Source organism: Cuculus canorus, chromosome 5, assembly GCF_017976375.1.
Source record: "Cuculus canorus isolate bCucCan1 chromosome 5, bCucCan1.pri, whole genome shotgun sequence".
Taxonomy (NCBI): domain Eukaryota; kingdom Metazoa; phylum Chordata; class Aves; order Cuculiformes; family Cuculidae; genus Cuculus; species Cuculus canorus.
In genome coordinates, this window is record NC_071405.1 from 21,109,901 (window position 1) to 21,125,632 (window position 15,732).

General features: G+C 35.1%; 1 long non-coding RNA gene across 1 annotated transcript in view; it reads right to left on the reverse strand.

Annotated features, from left to right (window-relative positions):
• Nucleotides 1-1,035: 1,035 nt before the first annotated feature.
• LOC128852271 (uncharacterized) overlaps nucleotides 1,036-15,732 on the reverse strand; it is an 88,137-nt gene continuing 73,440 nt past the window's right edge. The window contains exon 4 of the long non-coding RNA XR_008450010.1: nucleotides 1,036-1,737. This is a non-coding gene — a long non-coding RNA (uncharacterized LOC128852271). The remainder of the gene's footprint in view (nucleotides 1,738-15,732) is intronic.

Here is a 15,732-nt window from a genome sequence, read left to right on the forward strand (position 1 = left end):
TGCTTATCTTCTACGCCCTTCAAGTTTCCCCTATGGTATAATCATAGTTCCCTGTGTTGCGGTAAATCATAACTTCTCAGACAAACCATGTTTAGGACCTGCAAAGCTGGCCAGTCATTCAGGGAGGACACTGTGAAGGATGGATGAAAAGAAAGCTATAATAAGTAGCTATTTCTTGCTGTACACTAGACATCTAAAACAGGGAGAAACTGTGTATTTGTAGTCAAATCAGCTAATCAGAGCAGGGGTATGGATACAGATTTTAAAGGACACATTATTAAAAATAATGGTAGATTGTACATTATAAAATTTCAGCTCTCAAGACAAAATTTCTTGGGGTATTACTTACTGCCTATACACACAGTGAACAAACTTCATCAGTTCAAATAATATTAGTCAGGCTATGTCTTCTAAGGCTACAGCCAAGGATCTGGAGAAATGAACCTGTCTTACAAAAGGAAAAGCACAAACAGTTTTTGAAAAAAAAAACAAAATATTTTTTCCCCTTCTGAGAATTTTTTAAGCCTTCTGGGAGATTGGCATCACATACTAGTAAATACACCATGAGGATTTTGTTTTCATTTCTCTTTGTTTGTGTTATGAACCACTACTTTTGTTACAGAAGTCATGACAGTCACATACAGCAGCATTTGCTGCTCTGTAATGGGGGATTTTCCCTTAGGAATTTATATACCATTTTCAGACGGTTAATATTTTCTCACAGAGCTGTTTAGCTAGGGAGACTAGAAATGTTCTTGCTTTTAAACACAGTAAAGAACAAATCCAAGTGCCTCAAAACCCCTTCAGAAGGCTTTGTATGTTGCTCACATGATTGGTTTCTTTTTGTCTCTAAGAGGGAGGGAAGCTGTTATTTCAACTGATAATTACTACATAACTTTAATATATTGAAGAAGTAGATATGTATTAAAATAACCTTTGAAATACTGGTTTCAAATTCTCACTATTTTATATAAGAAGGTGGTAAAAAAAAGGAGTTCAGTGTATCTTCATCAGGGAAAAGAAATGGCGTGATATCCTTTCACAGAAGCAGGATGCTGCTTCAGGAGGGCTGACATTGCATTACATTTGGTGCTGTGGGATGATGAAGTCAACATATTCGAGGTCAACCCAGGACAAGAAATTTAATTGTAGAACATCAGACAACATAAAATTCACATAGTAGAGAAGGAATTCAAAGGGATCAGGAACAGGGCAGAGCATGGTAATAAATTACCCTCTTCATTCTCTTGTAAAATGGATTATTTACATTTACATAAGCACAATACAAGATACAAGACTATTAAAATGTCAGTATTCATTTCTTAATTCTCCATTCACTTCTTTTTCTCTGTTGTTGCATGTTGATGAATGAATCTGATTCCAAAGTCTCCATCCAGAATCTGTGCCACCATCAAAACAGAATGGTCACTTCTCTTCTTTTGTTCAACTTCACATTTTTCTCTGCTGCCCACTGTTCTCTGTATAAACTCCAGTCAGCTATTCAAAAGAGCTTGCATAAAACGGAGATCCTCCTGCTTCCAGGTGATATAAACCGAGGAGCTTTTCATCCTTCCACAGCCAAAGTACAGACAGTCACTTCCACTTAGTCCTTTCTACTGCTCAGCAAGGATTTCAGTAATATGTCTCAACAAATATATGCCACTATAAAGATGAAACAGTATAGTTTCCAAGGCTATGTAAGAAAAATGACTGCATACTTTTCTTCTTTCTTTTCCTCTGTTAGTACACAACACGTAGCAGACAGAATATGAATAAGGGATTCAGATGTTACTCTTTTCCATTCACCTATGATGTAAGCCACTTTCTGTCCACTTCATTATTTCTAAAATACTAAAATGGCAGTAGAAGAATTAGTAAAAGAATGCAGCATATATTCATAAATACAGAATTCTATTAGCCCTCTTGGGCAGTATTGCCATTCGTTTTATAACCATTTAATTAAAACTGTCATTGCTGTGATTCTTTTTTTAATCTGCAGGGTTTTTGTGTAAAATAAATATTCATGTTTCTAAAGAGAGGAGGAGGGGAAGAGAGAGTGAGAGGCCCATCATTTCCATTTAATCACACTAAACAAGCTCTTTAGACAATTTGTTCTGAAACTCCTCTAATTAGAGCTTGCCCTCCAGGTAATGCTCTGATCTGATTTACCAGTAAGTATAAATTAGGGACATTATGTAATTAGCCCTAAGACCACAAATGGAAAGAACAGCTGGGTGGCTCAGAGGGGAAACAAATAAACAGCTCCCACGAGATTTCTTAATAAAAAATTATAATAATTCCCTTCTGGTAGGTACAGTCTTTAGTGATTACTTTTCTAGTCTACTGTAAGAAGGGTTCCTATACTTGAATTTGCTTTGAAAGATGACACTGAGCATCCTGCATTAGCCTGGCACCTCTTCAAACTTTGACACTCTACGACAGGTAGATTCATATCACATAGGGATCATCTTATTCAGGAGATATTAATATTTTATGTAACTGGTAAAAATATCTTCACTGATTGGAAATGATTTTGTCATCCATTCCCCATATAGCCCCTTCCTGAATATTCTGCAATTTCTGCCTTCATTCTGGCTCCTGCTTATCTCTAACCGGAAGTGTTATCATCTCATCTGGGACAAGACTTAAAGAACAAACAAATTTCATTTAATATACAATAAAATAGAGAAGATTGAAATACTGGCTTAAAAATATTATATCTTAACAGTAACCTGAGAGTAGCAATATTAACTAATACAAATTCCAGTCATGGCCTGTCTGAATTCTGTTTTTCCTGTGGAAAGTAACGTCATCATTAAAATTCTACTAAAGCAAGCAAAGTTCAAAAATATTTGCCATCTCTTAATGCACTTAAATACATGTACACATACATTCTTCAACTTTCAAGCATTGCCTGCTTCACTGTAACGTACGTAGCAGAGTATAACATTAATATACCCATCACAGCTCCCAGAAATTGTGATGAACCCACCTAAGCTGGGGTGTAACTGTTCCCTCCTCTTTTTCTTACCAAATTAAAAAGGGTGTTGAATCAAATAGGGAGTAAAACTTAGAATCATAGAATCATCAGGTTGGAAAAGACCTCTGAGATCATCAATTCCAACTGTACCTGTCCACTACCAAATCATATCCCTAAGCACTTCATCTACTCGCCTTTCAAATACCGCCAGGGAAGGTGACTTAACCACTTCCCTGGGCAGCCTGTTCCAGTGCCCAATAACTCTTTTTGTGACAATTTTTTTCCTGATGTCCAATCTAAACTTCCCCTGATGCAGCTGAAGGCCATTCCCTCTTGTCTTATCACCTATTGCTTGGGAGAAGAGACCAACACCCACCTATATACAACCTCCTTTCAGGTAGTTGTAGAGAGCAATAAGGTCTCCCCTCAGCCTCCTCTTCTCCAGGCTAAACAACCCCAGCTCTCTCAGCTGCTCCTCATAAGACTTGTTCTCCAGCTCCATCTTCTATGGACACACTCCAGAGCTTCAACATCCTTCTTGGAGCAAGGGGCCCAGAACTGAACACAGGATTCAAGGTGCAGTCTCACCAGTGCTGAGTACAAAGGCAGAATCACTTCCCTGGACCTCCTGGCCACATCGTTTCTGATACAAGCCAAGATGCCATTGGCTTTTGTGTCCACCTGGGCACACTGCTGGCTCCTGTTTAGTTGGCTGTCAACCAACATCCCCAGGTCGTTATGTGCCAGGAGTTTCACAGCCACTCTTCCTCAAGCCTGTATAGCTGTAGTGACTTTCTCAGTTTCTTTTCTGCAGGTAGTGATGGTCAGAATGAGACATCACTCAGAGTGGGATCCGAAATCTGTATTATTGTATACTCTTTTTAGCAATCTACAAGCTTTATGTATAGCTTATAGTATAGTATACTTAAGGGAAAAAATAACCAATAAAACATGCCACCAAAATGTTCCTGCAATGTCTTTCACAGCTGATTATACAGCCATAACTACTGCCTGTGCCTGTCTGATCCACAGACGCTTCAACCAAGGTGCCTGGATAAAAGGAATAGCCTCTACCTTCTCTACTCGGCCAAGTGGTGATTTAATCCTTAATCAGCATCTCACTCGCCAACTTAAAATCAGGTGTGTAGTTTTACCCACTGCCTAAGTAAATACAATGATGCAACAGATACAATGAACTGTGGCAAGAAAGGTATTTGGTTAACTAAGTGATGTGAGAGGACAGATTAGTTGCTTTTATCTATCAGTAGATAATCCTGAATGCTGAATCAGATTGCAGCTCCCTGAAAGATGTAACTATTCCCCCTCTTTGTGTTTACACATTTCTATCCCTAAGAAAATAGATTTATGTCAGGAGGGAATAGAAAGAGCTCCTCTCTCAGATATTGTGTGGTGCAGCTGACTCAGGTCAGGGAATATCGTAATTTGACATTATGATTGCACTGTTTCCTAGGTCCATTTTTGCAACATATAAGCTGCTTTAGTCTATGCATGACTGGTCCTCAAGCTTCCAGTCCCCAGAGAAATTTTACATTACAGCTATTCTGCGTATGACAGAAAAATTCTTCTAAATTTTACCATACCATTATTTCACTGGAAATGCTGTTTAGCTACTTAATCTTTATTGACATTATCAGCACTTATAACAAATCTCTTTATAATAACTTTGTCCCTAGTAGGAACCTACCAAGTAAGTAATAAATTCAAGGGTACTCATTACACATCATCATGACACTGATGCCACGTATCATACTCTGAATATTTGACTTCAAAAAATGTCAATGTTAACCCGTATTTTGTATATATTTATTACACTAGAACTTTTGATCCAATAACTGTAAAACAAGGTACTGGGTTTATATATATGAATACATATGTATGTGCATGTGTGTATATATCCAAAATTCTAAATAACTTCTAGGATTTGCGAAACATTTTGGATCACTTTTCCAGCTAGAAGTAAAATATCATGGCCCTCTTGACTACATGCTATTGCATTTATCTTCTACTCAACCTATTAAGATTCATCAGAAAATTAGGTAGATGTATGCCTTTTAAAAGCACTTTTTTTTTTTCTTTTTTTTTTTTTTTTGTCTGGAGTAGAGGTTGCAATGCTACCTGCCTTGCTCATTTTAATTTTGATTTTTCTTAAAATGGCACTCATTCAGTACATCAAACAAGTACCTTACATTTCTGTCTTCATTTGAATCAGCCCTCTTATTTTTTCCCTGTCTAGCCTTGTTTATGTACTTTAAAAGCAGAACATTTCAAATTCAAAATACTTCATAAACATAAGTGCATAAATTACTCATTTCTCTATTCTTTGAAGTGCAAAGACTCTTTCTTATCAGTGCAGAATAAATTTAAAACAGCACCATTCTGCTCAGAAAAAAACAGAAACAATCATATTGAAGACCACAAAGACAAACAGGGGCTGGTTACTCAACAAAAAACATACATTTTTGAGTAACCAGTGATCAAAGTGATCCTTCTGTGCCCTTGATGTAGTAAGGATTTGCTCATACCATTTTATAAGTTATCCTATATTATTCCTTCACTGTACCATTTTTTTCTGATTCATTGTTTGGCTCTTATGTATTAGACTGCTAACACAAACTACCTGCAGAAAGATAATTTGTCTATTTTTACTTTTAGTTGAACTCAGATTCACATATAGATAAATCATATATGGATAAAATCATGACATTTCAAGAAATCATGACATTTCAAGAGACTGCTAGTGACTTTTGCCTTTAATGTGGTTGTTTACCTAATTTCTCTAAGCACTGGACAGGATATGCCTGTTCTGACTAACTTCATTTGATTCTTTACCATAGGTTTCAAAAAAAGAAGAAAATCAATTAAAATTAAGACACTTGCACATTATTCCAAAGTGCAGTTTTCACAAAATTCAGTGAAGTTTGAATTGAGGCATCATTTTTCAGTTAAATCTAACATATTTTTTAATGTATTAAGACTTCAGCTGGCTTCAGAAGCTCTTAGAAAAGACCAGTCTGAAAGAAAACAAGCTTAAAGGCATTTCCTCTCTAGGACAATCATATTCAAGCCTGAGAGAATCTTGATTAAAAGCAATGATTTCATCAGGACAAGTTCATTATAATGAGATTTGCCTACAACTAAATGCAGTGGCTTTCATAATGTTTTCTATATTTATACTCCAGGAATCTCTCTTAGACTATCAATTAAAAAAGAAAAAAATACTCCAAAAGGTGAAAGATAAGTAAATATGCATATATATGAGTAAGTTTATTTATAGTCATGTCAGCCTCCACAGTGCATGCCATGTATTTCAGAAATTGTACCGCACAGGCATTTGGGGTTCATTAGAAATAGATAGGTCTACATATGTGGCTTTTATTCTTCATTGTAAATAGTGGCAAAATAGCTTTCTGAGAGATCATAACCATCCTGCAACATCAACCATGTACTTTAACATATTATGAAAAAGTCACACCAGTGACTGACCTGTGGTGATTTTGTTTCAAGAATTCAATTGACAGAATTCAAAGATGAGTACTTGAAAAAGTAAAATTGTACTTTAGTGAATATCTTACATATGCCAAGTTCTGATGAAGAAATAGCTACAGCACCATTTAAATAGTGAAATATTTATATGCACTCATTATAGCAAGGACTACAAAAAGAAGATAACCTGCTGTTCTGGATCTGTAACCAATCGTATGTCTTCTTTTTAGGGAGATCTCACCTGCAGAGGAGTAGTGTTCATTTTGTGAATTTGAGTTTCAGTCAGGAGGAGAAAAAACAGAAACTATCCTATCTGGATTAATTAAATTAAGAACCTAAAAACTTTCCAAAGTCATATTTTTCATTCTCTGTTTATGTGATGAATATAAATGGTGAGTAACTGCAAGATTACAAAGAACACCCTACTAGATATATATATATTTTACTTAAGCAAATATATATGCATAAACTTACATAGACTTACAATAAGGGACTAACTACATAATATCAGACACTACTACTGTGAAGTTATAGCAAAGAATAAGCACTGTAGCTACAATATATTTGGGATAGTTTTATTTTTTACTAATAGCAAATTAATAGTGGCCATATATTCATCAAACTACAAATAACCATTAGATATTCTGCACAAGGGCCTATTCTATAAAAATCTGTTTAAAATAAAATCTTTGGAGAGTTGAAAATGGTTTTACTTTTTTCTTCAGCTATTAGGTCACAGTACAAATATCACCTGAAGAGTCTTTAACATACAGGGTAGGAAGAAAGGACAGAGAAAATGAATGGAAAGATATTTTAGAAAACTTACAACTGACTTGTGGGATCTTAGTGCTCCTCTTTTAAGGAAGGTTCTTCTAGTATTAAAGCATTAATCACTCTGCTTCTAGGAAAAATATTTCACTATCATTACTTGAAATTGGAGATTTGCTCCAATATGAAAATAAGGTTACTTAGGGAGAAAAATAAAGAGTTTGATTGATAAGCACAAATGCAGAAAACAAACACTTTTTGAATAATAAAACAACATTTACCATACTGAAAAAGATTTTCAACCGAGGAAATCTCTTATTTGGTTGATAGGAGGTGAACACCACATGTGAAACATTCTGATTAAATAATGTGTTGGGTTATTTATTTGTTTATTTCCATCTGCCCCACAACTGTTTCAAAGAGTGACCTCCTCTAGTTCATTTCTGCAGTCAGAAAATCACTTTGTGTTCTGTGCCAATGTAGGGAAGGATCAGTTATAATAGAATGTTTTACATTTTTTGCTCTGAATAAAGATGACATTTGAAAACTAAATTGATAATAAGTAAGTATAAAATTAAACAAATAGTCCTTAAATAAATAACTTTAAATTTATAGAAAAACAAAATAAATTCCACTTGAGCAGTTAACTTAGTATCTATCCTAGTTAAATCTAATTTCCATTACCAGCCTTATTGAGATGAAAATAGTGCATGTTCAATTTAATAACCTGTCTTTATGTGAAGATTAATGGTTCTACAGCAAGCTGGATAGAACTTTTCTGGAGATGTGTCTTTCACAAATTATATTAAAGGATTATGGCTTTTGCTTCTGTAGAAACTTTCATTTCTGTTCCTAAAAGATATCCAAAAGATTCCTCCAGACACATTGCCAAAATCAGTTTGTTTATGTTACATTTACTGTAAAGAAAATTTTGGAACAGCTCAGACAAAACAGTGACAGAAGTATGGAGAAGGGAGATCTGTGGGCCTAAAGTGACCCTTTCCTTGGGACTTCCACCTTCCCTATAGCCTCAAAAGGCTCTGAAATCTAGTTCTCAATGTTTTCATCTGTCCTTTTAATAAAACTCTCAGGTCCTAAGTAAAGAAATGGTAATAAATCAAATATGGCATGAACCATATAAATTCAGCTACCACAGTGTGAACTTCTGGCTCAAAGCAGGGCAGCCTGCCAACACGCTGAATACAGAGGGAAGAATTTTGTTCTTCTTGATGCAATTAGATTCCTAAATACACCTATGAATTTTCAAGTCCCTTAAAATGCAAGTCTTAATGGATATATCTTCCTGCATAGTATCTCACAATAACATATATAACAAAACCAACATAAAAATGAAGAGAAATGGCAGCAATGCAGAGCAGTGTTCAACTCATAACTCATTTTCTGTCTGTAATACCTACTGAGCTAAATTATGAAGAAATATGCCATGCGCTCCTGGAATTATATCCTTGAATTTCATCCTCTCTGAACTTTTTCATAAACACTCTGTACACAAGATATGTTGTATAAACTAAAGGATTCATTTTCCTACTGAGAAGCCAGTGTTCTTCTCCACTTAACCACTGAAGATGTTAGAAAAACCACATAAGGTCATTGGTTTTGCAAAGTTAGTATCAAAGTGTTAATAAAACCCCCTCCATATATAAATAAATCAAAAAGTGCTCAGCTGAATACCAGAAAAAGTATTTAGACGGCATGAACAAGAGAAAAGAAATGAAAGTATTTTGTTCTTAGCTATAAGGATTATAGAATAGCATGTAGCTCCATTTTTTAAATCTGAGATCTAATAAAACAACTAAATGATGAAAAAAAACCCACACAAAATCTTAGCAGCAATTATAAATAACCTTACATCATGTATGTTCTGCAGGGACTCTTCAAAGGAAGTGATGAAAGACTATTTGGGGAATAGGAGTCATCTGTGTTTGCTGTCTTAGAATGACCATTGAACCTGTATTGATGTATTGTGAAGTAAAAGGGTGGCACTTAAGTCTGCAGCACATCATATGATCCGACGGAACAGTGACTGTTCAGTGACCCTTACCATTGTATTTCCCAGATACTCATCTATTGGCATGTAACAGTAAAAACTCTTATTTAACCTAAGAAAGCTTTCTTTTGGTTCACAAAGAACATTATACCAACAGTCTAGTCAAAACAAAGCTAAAATTATCATACTTTCATCTTTGAACTTTAACCTCTAAAATAACAGAACAACATAAGCATAAAAAAGGAATTAACTTTGTTATTGAGGACTGATGCAGGCCCGGTGTGATTGTACAGACTTTTTGGAGAAATGAGTCTCAGGATATTCCAGGTGAATAGCAGGGTTCAGTCAATCCTTTTTGCTTTCAAAGGGCAATTCAGTTAAGCTACAGATTGGCTAAACTTGGCTTTACTGTAAATGATGTTAAAGCATAAATTTAGAAAGCTCCTTTATTATATAAATCTATGGCATCTATCTATCCATGAATTATGGGGTTTTTAGATTCATAAAATAAAAGCTTCATAATACTAAAAGCTTAAGAATCACAGACAAAATCATATTGGAAAAGAATCACAAACCCCTCTGAATATTAATTAGAAAATACTTTAGTTTCTCATTTAAAATTTATTTGACGTAGTCAAACTCCTGAACACTCTAAGAAGTGTAAAATACATCTCTACTGAGATCTTTCCTCTGAAGTAATTTAAAGAGAGAAAATGAAAAAAAATATTGAATTCTACTACTCAAAGAAAGAAATATACATAAGAAACATGTTTAAATCACATGAAGAAGTAAAAACATCTATAATATATGTTTAGCTAGTCTGGTGGTAATACCTGAGGCTGACACCAAAAAAGGATTATGAATGTAAATATGGTAGATATACACAAATACCTTTCAATGTTGTTGAATATATATCATCAGCCCTCTCAATCCACCCATCATTTCTGAGAAAGTCACACTATTATACCAGGAATGTGAATACTACCTAACATGAGTAAGATCCTTTTTATTCCTTTATTCCTACTGCATATAAGCTCATGTCACGACTCACACATATCTCCATCCTTACAGAAGTGCTGTTGCAGGGTCCTCTAAAATTATCCTGTAGTTCTGCCAGAGGAATCAAAGCAAGATACTGACTAACCTTATGTGTACACTGTAAAGGTTTAAATTCCATAGGCTTCATAACACTTTTCTCCAGGGATGTTTTGAAAAGAACTTTTTTCTGCTGATACTAAAACTTTTGATGTCTTTTATCACCAGCTTCCTGATAGTTTTACCCATGAAATTATTTTCTTAGTGAGACAGAACCTGGCCAAGAAGAAATTGAAAAAAATACTTCATCTACGCACACACTTGAAAGACCCATTCTTAGCCAGAGACATTAATTTTGTTTTTACCTATCAGTGAGCAAAATTTGGAAATGCTTCTGTGCACAAAATGGGGGCAGGCTTTCATTTAAAGTTCATTGATTTGTGACAGCTTGTATAAACTTGTACCTTACAGAGGTGTGAAAAGCCTTTAACTGATGTAATGGCTATAGCTTGACACTTTCTTCAGATTTTTGCTTGTAAAAGAAGCAGTGCTGACTAAAGAATTGCTCTGAACAGATGTTTATAACTCAAGCGACATTGGTATTACTACAGTTTAAAATACAGTATGTCTTTGAACCTTTTTAAGAAACTATATCGTTCAGGAGCCAGTATTTATAGGCAATATTTATGTACAACATACAATGAGGTCATTTATAGTACTGTATGTTTCAGTATAGCTCAGTAAGTTCATAGTTCATTAAGTCATGGATAAGCTTTCTGAGCTGAATGAATTCTCTGTTTGCCCTCTAATAATTTCTTCCTAGTTAAATAAGCTGAACAAACCGCGTAAGTCAATAACAAAAAAAAAGATAAGACTTCATTTTTAGAAAGCAACTGTTACAATTACTACTTACTACTAGGAATTACTACTTCTAATTTTCAGAAGCAATTTTCTGGTTTGGTTTTGTTAGTTTTTTATTACTGCAGATATTCATACAGATCTGCAAATAAACCAGTTAGTTCTTCAACACATCTTCAGAAGTAAAATTTGGGTATGATTGTAACAGCTATTTCCATTTCCACTGTTTAAACAAAAAGTGCAGTTCAGATGCCTCCGAGGCACAAGTCCTTTACTTCGCAAAAAATCTATAGTGAAACAGAAGAGGAAATATGACCTAGTGGTGATATAAAAGGCACACTAGTTCAGAGCCTTTCTCTCACACAACCCTTCTCTGATGCTGCAAGGTGATTTCACCCCAGATTGAGTAAGAGTGTAATATAGATATTCCTAACTTTCAACTTCCAAACTGTTAGAATTTACAAAGCTTATTTGGGTATCTACAAATGGTAGATCACATGTTTTTATTTAATTTATTTATTATTTTATTTATGTATTTACATAAATAAAGGTGGTATTTTGGAGCATTAAAGTGAAATAAACAACAGTCACCTTATTGAGCAGGATAGGAAGCAGTGAGAAATGCTGAGGAGCAGAGACAATCTGAAATCTCATCTTTTTCTTTGCTTTGGGTTCCTAACAAGAGTCAAAATTAAATGCTTCTGGATTCACAGCCTGAATCTAGGTGCTGTGCTACGTGTAATATGTATGTGTCAAAACCAGCCCAACCTGTCAGGAAATGCCTACATGAAGATTAGCCTGAGACCTGCTCTGAAACTGCCTTCACACAGTGACATTGAGCTCTGACAGGATGATTGCATTCTAAATTTACAAAGCAGTGGCACATATAAACCCAAACTCATCCTTATACAACCTCAGGAGCTTAGCCTAGCCACCCTAGGCTTGCTGTGTGAACAAGCAGCAGTAGTCAGTCACTTCTAAAAAGCGATACAGATCTTCAGGAGGCTGGCTGACTCTTTGGGAGAGCTCATCTCCACTTTAACGGGATATTAAGAAACTGAAACCCATACTTGTTCTTTAATGCCTGAAGTTAGGAAAAGTCCTCAGGTGTATAAAGTATTTCCTAACAAATGCTTTAATGCAGATCTCCTAAGTAATTTCCTCAGATTCAGGCACAATTTAAGTAAATGAGAGCTCTTCTGCTTCTGCAATTCCCTAGAATGGCAACCCCTGAATTTTCTGTTTTCTAAGATAGTCTGGAAGAGCTAAGTAAACTCAGCACAGTTAGTTATGCAAAGTAAGTCAGCCTCAAAACTGATCACTAGGAATCAATAACATTCCAAATACAGAGAAAACTAAGTGAAAGGAAATCCGACCACATTCTTTATTACTTGGAAATGAGAGCAGTGGAAAAAATTTTTTGCTCTCTATGTCTTAGGTTTAGAGGGGTGTAGCTCTTGCTTTCTCTGTACGAACTTCCTTCTCAGGATTCACAACATAATAGAGAATCCAGATTTAATAAACTCTTCATAGAACACTGTTAAAATACGTAGCACTGTTTTCCTCAGGAATCTCAGTTATGTTTCCATTCCTCTTCACTTGTGGTAAAGTTATTATAGAGGAGTAGCAGGGATGTACTGCCAGCAGAGTATCACTTCATTCCAAGGATGTGGTGGGAGCCCATGAAAGCAGAGCTGGTGATGGGAAGCTGGAGGCCTCCCAGGGCAGCCTCCTATCTCTGAGCTAGAGAAGGGGCTCTGGGCAGGTTGATCGGATATCCAGAGGACTGTGGATGGCATGGACCCTACCTCAGGATCAAACATAGCTGAAGCTGGACTTTCCCACAGTCACTTCTGGTCTCTGCTGAAGTAGTGTACACTGAAAAAAGAAATGACAGGTCAATAGTGACCATCCTCACTATTCTAAAGGGATAAGTATGATTGTTTGCTCTTTTTTTCAGAATATTTTTTTACACAGAGTCCGTGCAAACAATACATTTAGTACCACTTTTCATAATTACCATAAAGGAAGAAAACCAAAAAAAAGGTGTGTTGTTTCATAGAATCATAGAATCACAGAATCACAGGTTGGAAAGGACCCACTTGATCATCAAGGGTTGAAATCAAATAGAAATAGGTTTGAATATATGTTAAAAGTCTGAAGCTGTTCAAATACTTGACATTAGTAATTTCTAATTTGATTTTAACACATTTAGGTTAACATCTTCCTCGTTTAAGGTGGATTAAGTCCTATAAGCAAACTGATAAGAGATGTGTTTACTGCTTTTAAAATTAAGTGGGTAAAGTGACAGATAAAGTCATTTCCTCAGATCCTCTGAGGATTGACACAATCCATAATGCAATGGTATGGACAGTGTACAATAATAGATTCCAGGCAGTCCATAATAATAAAATTTGAGCTGTCACTATCCTAAGACAGCGTAAGGGCAATGTAGGGTAACCTCTTGTGTACGTCCCTACAACCGTGACTAGAGGCTGTACAGCTGGGGCTATATCAGCACATATTTCCGAAACAGAAGTAGAAATTAAAGCCAAGAAAATGAATTGGAACTTCATTAAGATTTTTTGAAACAGCGTATCTGGTGTTTCCTACAACTTGAATACCTTGAAGTCTAATCCAAACTCCACTAAACTCAATGTAAAAACTGAAATTTACTTTACAAGGCTTTGGATCAGAGTCCTGGACACATCTATCCTTAACTCTCCATTTTAATGAATATCTATCTGTAGCTTCATAAAAAGTACTGATTTGGCCTTATGTTCTAGCAGAAACTAAAAAAACGGATGAAAAATGAAACCTTGTCATTCTTTCATGTATATAATTAAGTAACTAAACATAGAAGAAGTAAAGTGGAATTAACTGCAGTGCATCAATCCAACAATTGCTTCTTCCATTCCCACAAACCAAACTACCCATCCCTAATATCTCAATTCATAAAACTTCAAATGCAGAGCACAGAGAGGAAACTAGTTCCTCTAACAAGTATTTCCTATCAGCCAATGGAATCAGTACGTGTCAAATGAAACCAAATCCAAAAGCATTTATGATCAACAGTTTGAGATAAAGTGTTTAGAAAAACATTTGATCTTTCTTAAACAGATGGTACATTGCTGATGTATTTCCAGGCACAGAAAGATAGAGTGTGTACCTATGTAAATTTCTCTATAATAACAGTAGTTAGAAGAGTGAAATATTCATATAGGTGGAAAGGGTAATGGCTCTTTCTTCAATGTACTGCAATATTATATGGCTGATATTAAATTGACATCTAGCTATTCCCTCTCACAATATTCTATCACGGGTTTATCCATGTAATTTGGGGTTACTGAGATGTCATATCACAGAATATTTATTACTACTGAACTTTTTCTTCCCAGGCAGTGATATTGCATATAAATAAGACCATCAATACTCTTTCAAGCAACATTATGTTGAGCAACATTAAGTGAGAACATTACATTCTCACATTTCTTCTATACTATATATTCTAGGTCACATTAAGAACTTGAATAACATAATAGGTAAGCAAGTGAGTTTATAACATAACAGCCTACAAAGGTTCAAATCAGAAAAGAAACAACAAAATACAACTTTATGAATGATCAGACTACAGAACAGATGTCACCTGACAAATTAGTCCTTGGTCCAAGCTCAGATCTGGGGTGCAAATAAGTTTAAAAAAGACTAAACTAATATAAATTACATCTTATCTGACTCTCTCAGCCCATAAATTATGCCAGCCTACCCTCTCATAATCTAAAAACTAGTTTGGAAATAGTATCTACATCCTCCCCTTTTGGTTCCTTGCCTATCACATGTATTTTGTAACTCAGTAAATATAATAAGAAAAAAAAATACGTGGAAGCAAAACTGCATATAATTCTAGTCTAACTCTATACTTTCTCTTGAAACTCATGTGAATTCTTTTCCTTCTTTTAAATTATTATATGATGTAAAACTTTAGGGTTAACAACTGTAAAGCTTACATAATTCTTGTAGCTCACAGTCAGTTTGCAAAAAGATAGTACATTATAATTTCAGAGTCAGGAAAATATTGTACAGCTCATGAAATATACAATAAATATTAGAAAAAAGCAAATAATATTATAATACCAGTAATTACTTCAATGTAAAAGCTAAGTCAATAATTCTTCCCACCCGTCCCCATAAATTCTTTCACTTTGTTAATCACCAAAAGAATCTAAATATTATCTTTCAATGAAACAGTCATAGCTCTGCACTTTAGTGTGTGCACACAAACATTCTCTCTTATCATTTTCTTTTGTAGGTGATTTATCAGATGTCTATACTAGAAGCATCTTGCCAGTATAGACAAGTAGAACTTTATCCCACACCAGCAAAAACTTTTTTGAGAGCTGCATGTTATGACCCACCCTAAGTTTTCCCCACCCAACAGTGAAACTCCCTTTGTTGACAAAACAGCTTTTTATCTTCATAGTTAGGTTAAGTAGTGATTACAATTGTTCAGAACTCTCAGCAAAATATACTTGGAAGTCTGTTTTTCAAACAACTTTCGGGGATTTTTTTAGCATAGCTG